The sequence below is a fragment of the Gossypium hirsutum genome, chromosome D10 (assembly GCF_007990345.1).
Source record: "Gossypium hirsutum isolate 1008001.06 chromosome D10, Gossypium_hirsutum_v2.1, whole genome shotgun sequence".
NCBI lineage: Eukaryota > Viridiplantae > Streptophyta > Magnoliopsida > Malvales > Malvaceae > Gossypium > Gossypium hirsutum.
Window position 1 is genome coordinate 47,818,520 of NC_053446.1, and position 10,392 is coordinate 47,828,911.

The window sequence follows — 10,392 nt, forward strand, 5'->3', positions numbered from 1 at the left end:
TATAATTATTTAATACTTGTTTTTTTAACACAATTACAAATAATTTATTTGATATTAGTTTTTTTCAATTTATAACGATTAATATTGTAGCTTAATAATTGAGTATTATTATAATTAAATCATTGCAATATATGTAAAAACAATTTATTAATATATATTAATAAATATATATTAATATATGTAAAATATATGTAAAAACAACTTTTCCGAAAAATATTTTCAGGAAATCTGCCAAACAGCAGAAAATATTTTACACAGATTTACCAAACACCAGAAAATATTTTCCAGTTAATCATTTTACAGAAAAGTAAAACATTTTCCTTAAATCATTTTACGGAAAACGTTTTACTGCCAAACAAACAGACCCAGAGTGCGTTAAGTATTTTAGAGAGTACCCTGGGAAAGATTCCCACCATGCCTGATTTGTTGGATCGCCGGCACCCCTATGGCGCAGCAGAAAAATTTAATAATCGGTGACCCTAACCACGGATCCATGTGTGATGAACGAATCGGGGTGAAAAGGGTTACGAAATTACCTAATGCTGTTCTGAGTAGACAGCAACTTCTCAACAACGTGTAGTCTGATCTACAGTCGAACTAACCCGCAATCTATCGAGACTCCGACCTCTACGTGATCCACCCAGTTGACTACGAATGGAAGAAATCCCCAAAACAATTTTGAGAGTGAATTTTCTTTGACGGCTGCTAGACCAAAACAAAGAAAAACGGGATACTTATATCCTTATTATTTATTTTTTTAGGGTTTTTATTTATGAATTAAAATAAATATAATAATATTTTAAACCGAAAATTATAATTACATTAATTATAATATAATTTCGGTAAACCATATATTTATTTGAATTCATATGCTAACCTCATTATGTGTACAACAACCTTGAACATAATGTGTTGGAAATCGAATTAAATTAATTCTATAATTAATTTAATTCAAGTGACACCTAAAAACAATACCAACTATGGTTTATTCCGTTCATTTTAACTATAGGGTGTGACCCTGTAGGTTCTTGTAACGTTAGCAGTAATACTAGAACGATTCCAATGTTACAAACAATGAGTGGCATCTAGCAATGCATCATTTCTACCTAAGTCACAAGAGATCATGATTCGACATAACCTTTTATGATTAACCTTTTATGCAATAATCCTTAAGTCCTTTATCTCTAGATTGGACACAAGTCATGGAATAGTCACACTTGTATAGTTCATTCCATGTTCCTTGATATTTTAAGCAGACTACGATATACAAATAAGTATGACATCTCATATCAACTTATTTGAGCATGGCCATGCATTTCTAGTCTCACTTAATCAAGTGGCCTAAGATATTACTCCTATTATGTAGGAGGGACTTATTCTATATCGACCAACCATATCCCTCTACATCGATTGTGGTATATCCAACACCAGCCTTTATAGAACAACTAGTTACGGTGTACGTTTGACTGTATCAAAACATACTACTCACGATGTTGGGATTATGATGATCTCAAGTCTGAGGATCATATACATATTAATCACTATGAGTAATGTCGTGACAATTACATAATAATCCAAGAAACATACTCATAATGGGTCAGTCCAATATGTTGTTCTCTAACACACATATTCATGCATCGATTCTGATATTCCATATCAATGATAACTCTTTATCATCAATCAACTACATGTTAGTCTTAATGCATTATTGTAACACCCCGTACCCGAGTCCGTTGCCGGAGTCGGACACGAGGGGTTTGCAGACTTAAATCACTTCTTTGCACAATCCATTTTAAATTTTCCAGGCAAGCTGGCTAACTGCGTCACTGTCACCTTAAAAATCATATCTTGAGTTTCACAACTCGAAAATCAGCTTCGTGATTTTTCCCTGAAACTAGACTCATATATGCATCTACAAATTTTTTTCTATAATTTTTGGTCGGGCCAATTAGTACAGTTTATTAGTCAAAGTCTCCCATGTTACAGGGATCGACTACACTGACCTTTGCGCATTACGACTTGGATATCTCCCTGTACAGGGATTCAATACTGATGTCGTTTGTTTCTATAGAAACTAGACTCAAAAAGGAATCTATTCATATATGGCATGACTTCTAATTATCTCTGGTTAATTTATAATGAATTTCCAAAGTCGGAACAGGGAATCCAGAAACCGTTCTGGCCCTGTCTCACGAGAACCTGAATATCTCTTAACATACTGTCCATATGATCATTTCGTTACTTTCCTATGAAAATAGATTCATCAAGGTTCGTTTACATAATTTATTCACTATTTAATTCCATTCCTACTATTTTTAGTGATTTTTCACATCCACATCACTACTGCTGCCAGCATCTATTTTTAAGGTAAACTTTACCTATTTCATGATCCTCCATGGATCAACTAGAGTTTGTCATACATATTCCAAAAGTGATCAAGAATAACCCTTCCCATGGCTAACCGTTACCAACATTTCCATACCTCTCGACGGACAACATACAAAACGATTATAATGCTATGATCAAAGTATATTTAAGCCATTTTCGCATGGCTATCCAAATTTACACAAAACCGAAGGGTACATGACCAACAACAAAAGGGTAGTCCTATACATGCCATTTCAAAGTTCAACCAAAATTGTACCAAAAGGGGGCTTTGATAGTGTGGGAGACTTCGACTTCCAAAAATCCCGAGTCCGATAGCTGAAGAACCAAAATCTATAAACAGAGAATCAAAGAAACGGAGTAAGCATTAATTGCTTAGTAAGTTTTGAGCAAAGAATTTAGACACAACCAAAGTATAGCATTCATGTAGCTAAACGGATAATTTCATATGCACAAATTTTCAATATCATACTTACTTCACATTACCAACCCTTATATTCATACACAAAGATTAACTTAGCCAAAGGCCGGTAGCTCATTTATCAACTGAGCGAATACTTATTTGTAAGGGCTCAACTAATTCAAAGCATATACGAAACATACCTCAATGTTGGGATGTTACAAGCGTATTAACTGAAATTTTTACAGCAAGATCGTTCATTCCCGAATCACGTACCTTCAGAATTTAACCGGATATAGCTACTCGTTCAAATGCCTTCGGGACATAGCCCGGTTATAGTAACTCGCACAAATGCCTTCGGGACTTAACCCGAATTTTAGTAACTCGCACCAATGCCTTCGGGCTTAGCCCGGAATTAGTAACTCACACAAATGCCTTCGGATCTTAGTCCGGATATGGTCACTTAGCACAAAGCCTTCGGGACTTAGCCCGGACATCATTCGAATAACCATGCACATTTAACAATAAATCATGACACATTCGTATTTCATTTTCATTAGCAAAACTCAAACACAAGACACTTATCACTCTTGCAATTTCGGCTCAATAGCCACACACAAAGAGCATGATTTTGATTTGCTTAAAACATGATCTAATCAAATCATAATTTAAGCTCTATTACTCAAGAACTTACCTCGGATGTTGTCGAACGATTTCGATGGCTATTCGACCACTTTTTCCTTCCCTTTATCGGATTTAGATCCCCTTTGCTCTTGAGCTTAATTAAACAAATAAATTGATTTAATCATTTGAGCATCGAAAAGAGGAACACAAGGCACTTAGCCCATATTTATACATTAGACATTAAAGTCACATACATGTGAAATCATGCATCAACTCAACATATTAACCCACACTCCCTTTTAGCCGATTGTCCTAACCAAGATAAAGGCATCAATATGCTTGCCTCTAACCGAATGCATGCAACACAAATCTTCTCATGTGGCCGAGTATGCATGTATATGTTGAGGCCAATTATATGCTTAATACTTCCCACAAGTATGGTTACTTGTATTGGTTATATACCGTTTCGTTTCAAATTCAAAACTCGGCTAATACGCATTTATACACTAGTAATCAAATACTAACATTTTGCATTTTATCTTACTACCATTTCACATCTACTTTCTACCATGGCCGAATGCATCAAGACACCATTTACCCTTATATTTACCATAGCCGAAAACCTTACTCATTCCAAAAATTCAAATCTCAACTTGGTCACAAAAATAACTTGATATCTCACCAACACAACATCAACACCAAGCAAGAATGATGCATCCATGGCCGAGTGTCATTTCCATCACATAGCAAGATTTAGACCATGGGCTAGGTAGAACTCAAGCTAACAACTAAAACATGCATGCATCTCATGGAACATCATCAAACATACCTTAGCCTAGTTACATGCATGGCCGAACCTCTTCAACCTTTCTTCTTCCCTTCCTCCTTAAAATTTTCGGCCAAGGATGAACCAAAGGATGAACACTTTTTTTTTGTTTTTCTTTCCTTCAACTCACGGCAATGGGGGGGACAATCACACACATCCTTTCTTTTCTTTTTTTTTGTTTCTCATCCTACTAACACTAATATTTTATTGCCCATGCTCTTTATTTTATTAATCCTTACATAATGCACTACCCCAACATGTTTATGACATGTTTTAGCCATAACATCTTGTCCACCCATGCTCTTTATTTTATTAATCCTTACATAATGCACTACCCCAACATGTTTATGACATGTTTTTAGCCATAACATCTTGTCCACCCATGCTCATGGCCGGCCACTACATATTAGGGGGGAAAATTGACATGCAAGTCCTCCCTTTTGATTACATGCACTATTAGGTCCTTGTAGATTAGCCTATCACATTTCAAAAATGTCACCCATAAGTCCTTTTGACTAAATTCACATGCAATTTACTAAATCGAAGCCTAAAACTTTCACACCTTCATAATCACATATTTTAGACAATAAATATCACATTCAAATAATTTGGTGACTCGGTTTAGCGGTCCCGAAACCGCTTCTGACTAGGGTCACTTTAGGGCTGTCACAACTCTCCCCCACTTAAGAAATTTTCGTCCCCGAAAATCTTACCGGTAAATAAGTTTGGGTATCGTTCTTTCATCGAGCTCTCGGTTTCCCAAGTAGCTTCCTCGATCCCGTGTTTGAGCCATAACACCTTTACTAACGGAACCTTTTTGTTTCGCAACTCTTTCACTTCACGAGCTAGGATACGCATCGGTTCTTCTTCATAACTCATATCGGCTTGAATTTCAACCTCTGATGGGCTAATTATGTGCGATGGATCAGATCTATAGCGTCGAAGCATTGAAACATGAAAGACGTCGTGAATCTTTTCAAGTTCAGGGGGTAAAATCAATCGATACGCAACTGGACCGACTCGTTCGGATATTTCGTATGGCCCAATGAATCTCGGACTCAACTTGCCCTTACGGCCAAATCTGAGTACCTTTTTCCAAGGCGAAACTTTAAGAAACACTTTATCTCCCACCTGATATTCAATGTCTTTTAGTTTCAAATCCGCATACGATTTCTGACGATCTGTGGCTGCCTTCAGACTTTCACGGATTACCTTTACTTTCTGTTCGGCATCTTTAATCAAATCAACTCCGAAAATTTTACTTTCACCGAGCTCGGTCCAAAACAATGGTGTACGGCATTTACGCCCGTACAAGGCCTCGTAAGGTGCCATCTTAATACTTGATTGAAAACTATTGTTGTAAGCGAATTCAATCAAAGGTAAATACCGTTCCCATGAACCGCTGAACTTGAGGATGCAACATCTCAACATATCCTCAAGTATCTGAATTATCCACTCGGATTGACCATCGGTTTGGGGGTGAAAAGCGGTGTTAAAGTGCAGCTTGGTACCCAAAGCTTCTTGCAATTTCTTCCAAAATCGCGAGGTGAATCTCGGATCTCTATCCGACACAATAGAAATCGGTACCCCGTGTAATCTCACAATCTGAGAAACATACAATTCAGCTAGTTTATCCAATGAAAAATCCGTACGCACGGGGATAAAGTGAGCCGACTTAGTCAGTCTATCAACAACAACCCAAATCGCATCCTTCTTACTTGCTGACAATGGCAGTCCGAACACAAAGTCCATTGTGACTCGATCCCATTTCCACTCGGGTATCATGATCGGCTGAAGTAATCCTGAAGGCACTTGATGTTCCGCTTTCACTTGTTGACATATTAAACATCTTGAAACAAAGTCGGAGATGTCTCGTTTCATACCATGCCACCAAAACCGACGTTTCAAATCGTTGTACATTTTCGTACTCCCCGGGTGAATTGACATTCGGCTACAATGGGCTTCGTTCAGAATCATCGAAATGAGTTCCGAATTCCTTGGAACACACAAACGACTTCTGAACCTCAAACAATCATTATCATCAATTTGAAACTCCGATTCCTTGTTCGGAACACACTCAGCCCGTTTTGCAACCAATTCATCGTCGACTTTCTGAGCTTCACGAATTTGATGAATCAATAATGGTTCGGCCTTTAATTTAGCTACTAACATATTGTCGGGTAGAACAGACAAGAGTACATTCATTGCTCGTAAAGCAAACAGTGATTTCCGGCTTAAGGCGTCCGCAACCACATTAGCCTTTCCCGGGTGATAGTCAATGACAAGCTCATAATCCTTTAACAACTCGAGCCAACGTCTTTGTCGCAGATTTAAGTCTCTTTGAGTCATCAAATATTTGAGACTTTTGTGATCCGAAAATACATGGCACTTTTCACCAAATAAGTAATATCGCCATATTTTTAAAGCGAATACGATGGCAGCTAGTTCGAGATCATGGGTCGGATAATTTTTCTCATGTGCCTTTAATTGTCTCGACTCATAGGCCACAACTCGACCTTCTTGCATCAATACGCAACCTAACCCAAGTAGGGACGCATCACTATAAATGACAAACTCTTTGCCTGATTCGGGCTGCACTAGAATTGGAGCTTCAGTCAAATAAGTTTTCAGTTGATCAAAATTTTTCTGACATTTTTCTGTCCATTCGAACTTAACATCTTTTTGAAGTAGCTTCGTCATGGGTGTGGCTATCATCGAGAAACCTTTTACAAACCGTCGGTAGTAACCGGCAAGTCCCAAAAAGCTCCGAACCTCAGTAATATTTCTCGGAGGCTTCCAGTTAAGTATGGCTAAAATTTTGTTCGGGTCAACTCGAATACCCGATGCGGATACCACGTGACCCAAGAAGCTAACCTCTCTTAACCAGAACTCACACTTACTGAACTTAGCATATAACTGCTTATCCCGCAAAATTTGCAACACTAATCTCAAGTGCTCAGCATGTTTGGTCTCATCTCTTGAATAGACCAAGATGTCATCAATGAACACAACTACGAACCGGTCCAAATACTGTCTGAAGATCCGATTCATCAAATCCATAAATACCGCAGGGGCATTAGTGAGCCCAAACGGCATCACTAAGAACTCGTAGTGGCCGTATCTCGTTCTGAAAGCAGTTTTGGGTATATTCGAATCGCGAATTCTCAATTGATAATAACCCGATCTTAAATCTATCTTTGAAAACACTGAGGCTCCCTTTAGTTGATCAAACAAATCATCAATACGCGGTAACGGATATTTATTCTTTATCGTCACTTTATTCAGCTGACGATAGTCAATGCACAACCTCATGGTTCCGTCCTTCTTTTTTACGAACAATACTGGTGCACCCCAAGGTGAGAAACTTGGTCGAGCGAAACCTCTATCAGTCAACTCTTGCAATTGAGCTTTCAACTCCTTTAACTCGGTTGGTGCCATACGATACGGAGCTATCGAAATTGGCGCAGTTCCAGGTACAAGCTCAATACCAAACTCTACCTTCCGAACAAGTGGTAAACCCGGTAATTCTTCAGGAAAAACATCTGGGTATTCACAAACCACCGGCACAGATTCGGGTTTCTTTTCTAATTCTTTGTCATTAAGTACATACGCAAGGTATGCTTCGCACCCTTTTCTTACATATTTCTGGGCCAACATTGAGGATATTACAGCTGGCAACCCATCTAAGTCCGTAGACTCAACTCGGATCATCTCATTATTTGCGCACCTCAAATCCATAGTCTTGCTTTTGCAATTCACAACCGCATCATGCACGGTCAACCAATCCAAACCAAGAATAACATCAAATTCATCAAACGGAAAAAGCATCAAGTCCGCTGGAAAACAGGAATCTCGAATTACTAGGGGGCATTTCTTACACACTTTATCGACAAGCACGTAACGACCCAAGGGATTTGACACCCGAATTACGAACTCAGTAGACTCAATAGGTAAAGTCTTACTGGATGCTAAGGTTTCGCATATATAAGAATGAGTAGAACCAGGGTCAATCAAAGCAATCACATTAGTATCGAAGAGAGTAAAAGTACCGCTAATAACATCTGGCGAGGAAGCATCCTCGCGTGCGCGTATAGCATAAGCCCTAGCAACAAGTATTTTACGATTCTCGAACTTCATCAAGTTCAATCTTTTCCCACTTCTTTTTCTATAAACAAATTCTCTCTCTAGGAAGACACCAGTCCGAGCAACAAGTATTTTGTTCTCAGTGGGATTAAAGAAATAATATCCTTTGGTTTCTTTTGGATACCCCACAAAACACATTTTTCAGATTTGGGTTCAAGCTTAGTAGACGTCTGACGTTTAACATAAGCTTCGCAACCCCAAATTTTCATAAAAGAAATACTGGGACGTTTCCCAGTCCACATCTCATATGGTGTCTTTTGAACCGATTTAGATAGAACACGATTTAGTGTGAAAGCAGCTGTCTCAAGTGCATGTCCCCAAAAGGAAGTCGGCAGATCAGCATGACTCATCATGGATCGAACCATGTCTAACAAAGTTCAATTTCTTCTTTCAGAAACTCCATTCCATTGAGGAGTACCAGGAGGAGTAAGTTGTAAGACAATCCCACATTGCTTCAAAAGATCATCAAACTCTAAGCTCATATACTCCCCGCCTCGATCAGATCGAAGTGTCTTGATAGTTTTTCCTAGTTGATTTTGTACTTTATTTTTGAATTCCTTGAACTTTTCAAGGGATTCAGACTTATGGCGCATGAGATAGACATACCCATATCTACTGAAATCATCAGTGAAAGTAATGAAGTAGTGAAATCCTCCTCTAGCCTGTGTATTTATTGGCCCACATACATCAGAATGTATTAAGCCCAATAAATCACTAGCTCGTTCACTTTTACCAGTAAAAGGAGATTTAGTCATTTTTCCCAATAAGCAAGATTCACATACATCAATTTGTTCAAAAACAAATGAATCCAAGAGACCATCTTTATGGAGCTTGGATATGCGTTCCTCACTTATGTGGCCCAAACGACAATGCCATAGATAAGTTTGATTTGAGTCATTTATTTTTGGTCTTTTAGTATTTATGTTGTAGATGGGATTTGTTTGATCTAAAATATAGAGGCCATTAATCAATTGTGCAGAACCATAGTAAACATTATTGAGATAAAAGGAACAACAATTATTCTTAATAATTATCTCAAAACCAATTTTGTCTAAACAAGAAATTGAAATAATGTTTTTAGTCAAACTGGGCACATAATAACAATCCTCTAAATATAAACCAAGTCCACTAGGCAAAGATAAATTATATGTTCCTACAGCTAATGCAGCAACTTTTGCTCCATTTCCGACTCGTAGGTCCACATCTCCTTTAGCCAAATTCTTACTCCTTTGCAGTCCCTGTACAGAAGTACAAATGTGAGAACCACAACCAGTATCTAATACCCATGAAGTAGTAGTTGATAAATTAATATCAATAACATAAATACCTGAAGCAGACGTTCCGCTTATTTTGGCCTTCTTGACTTCCTCAAGATAGATAGGGCAGTTCCGCTTCTAATGTCCAGTCACATCACAATGAAAATAGTTTCATTCCTTAGCCACCCCTCCTTTAGGTTTCAATGCAGCCTTAACTTTTCCAAGCTTGGGCCTACCTTTTCCCTTAGGCTTTGTCTGAACTTTGGCCTTTCCCTTGCCCTTATTATTACGGACCATCAGTATAGGCTTGGGTCCAACCTTTTTCATGTTGCCTTCAGCAGTTCGTAACATACTGAGCAACTGTGGCAGAGTCTTATCAATTTCATTCATATTGAAATTGAGGACAAACTGGCTATAGCTATCCGGCAACGATTGCAGAATAACATCAGTGGCCAACTCTTGGCTCAATGGAAACCCAAGCTTAGACAGGCTTTCAATATAGCCAATCATCTTATGGACATGAGGTCCTACTGGGCTTTCTTCAGCCAGCTTACATTGGAATAGGGCCTTAGAGATATCGAACCTCTCTTGCCGTGCTTGCCCCTGATAAAGTTCTTTCAGGTGCTCAATCATTTCATAAGCAACCATGTCCTCATGTTGCTTCTGAAGCTCAAGATTCATAGTGGCAAGCATAAGACATCCAATGTCTACCATGTCATCGAGATGCTTCCTGTAAGCATCTCTATCAGCCCTCGAGG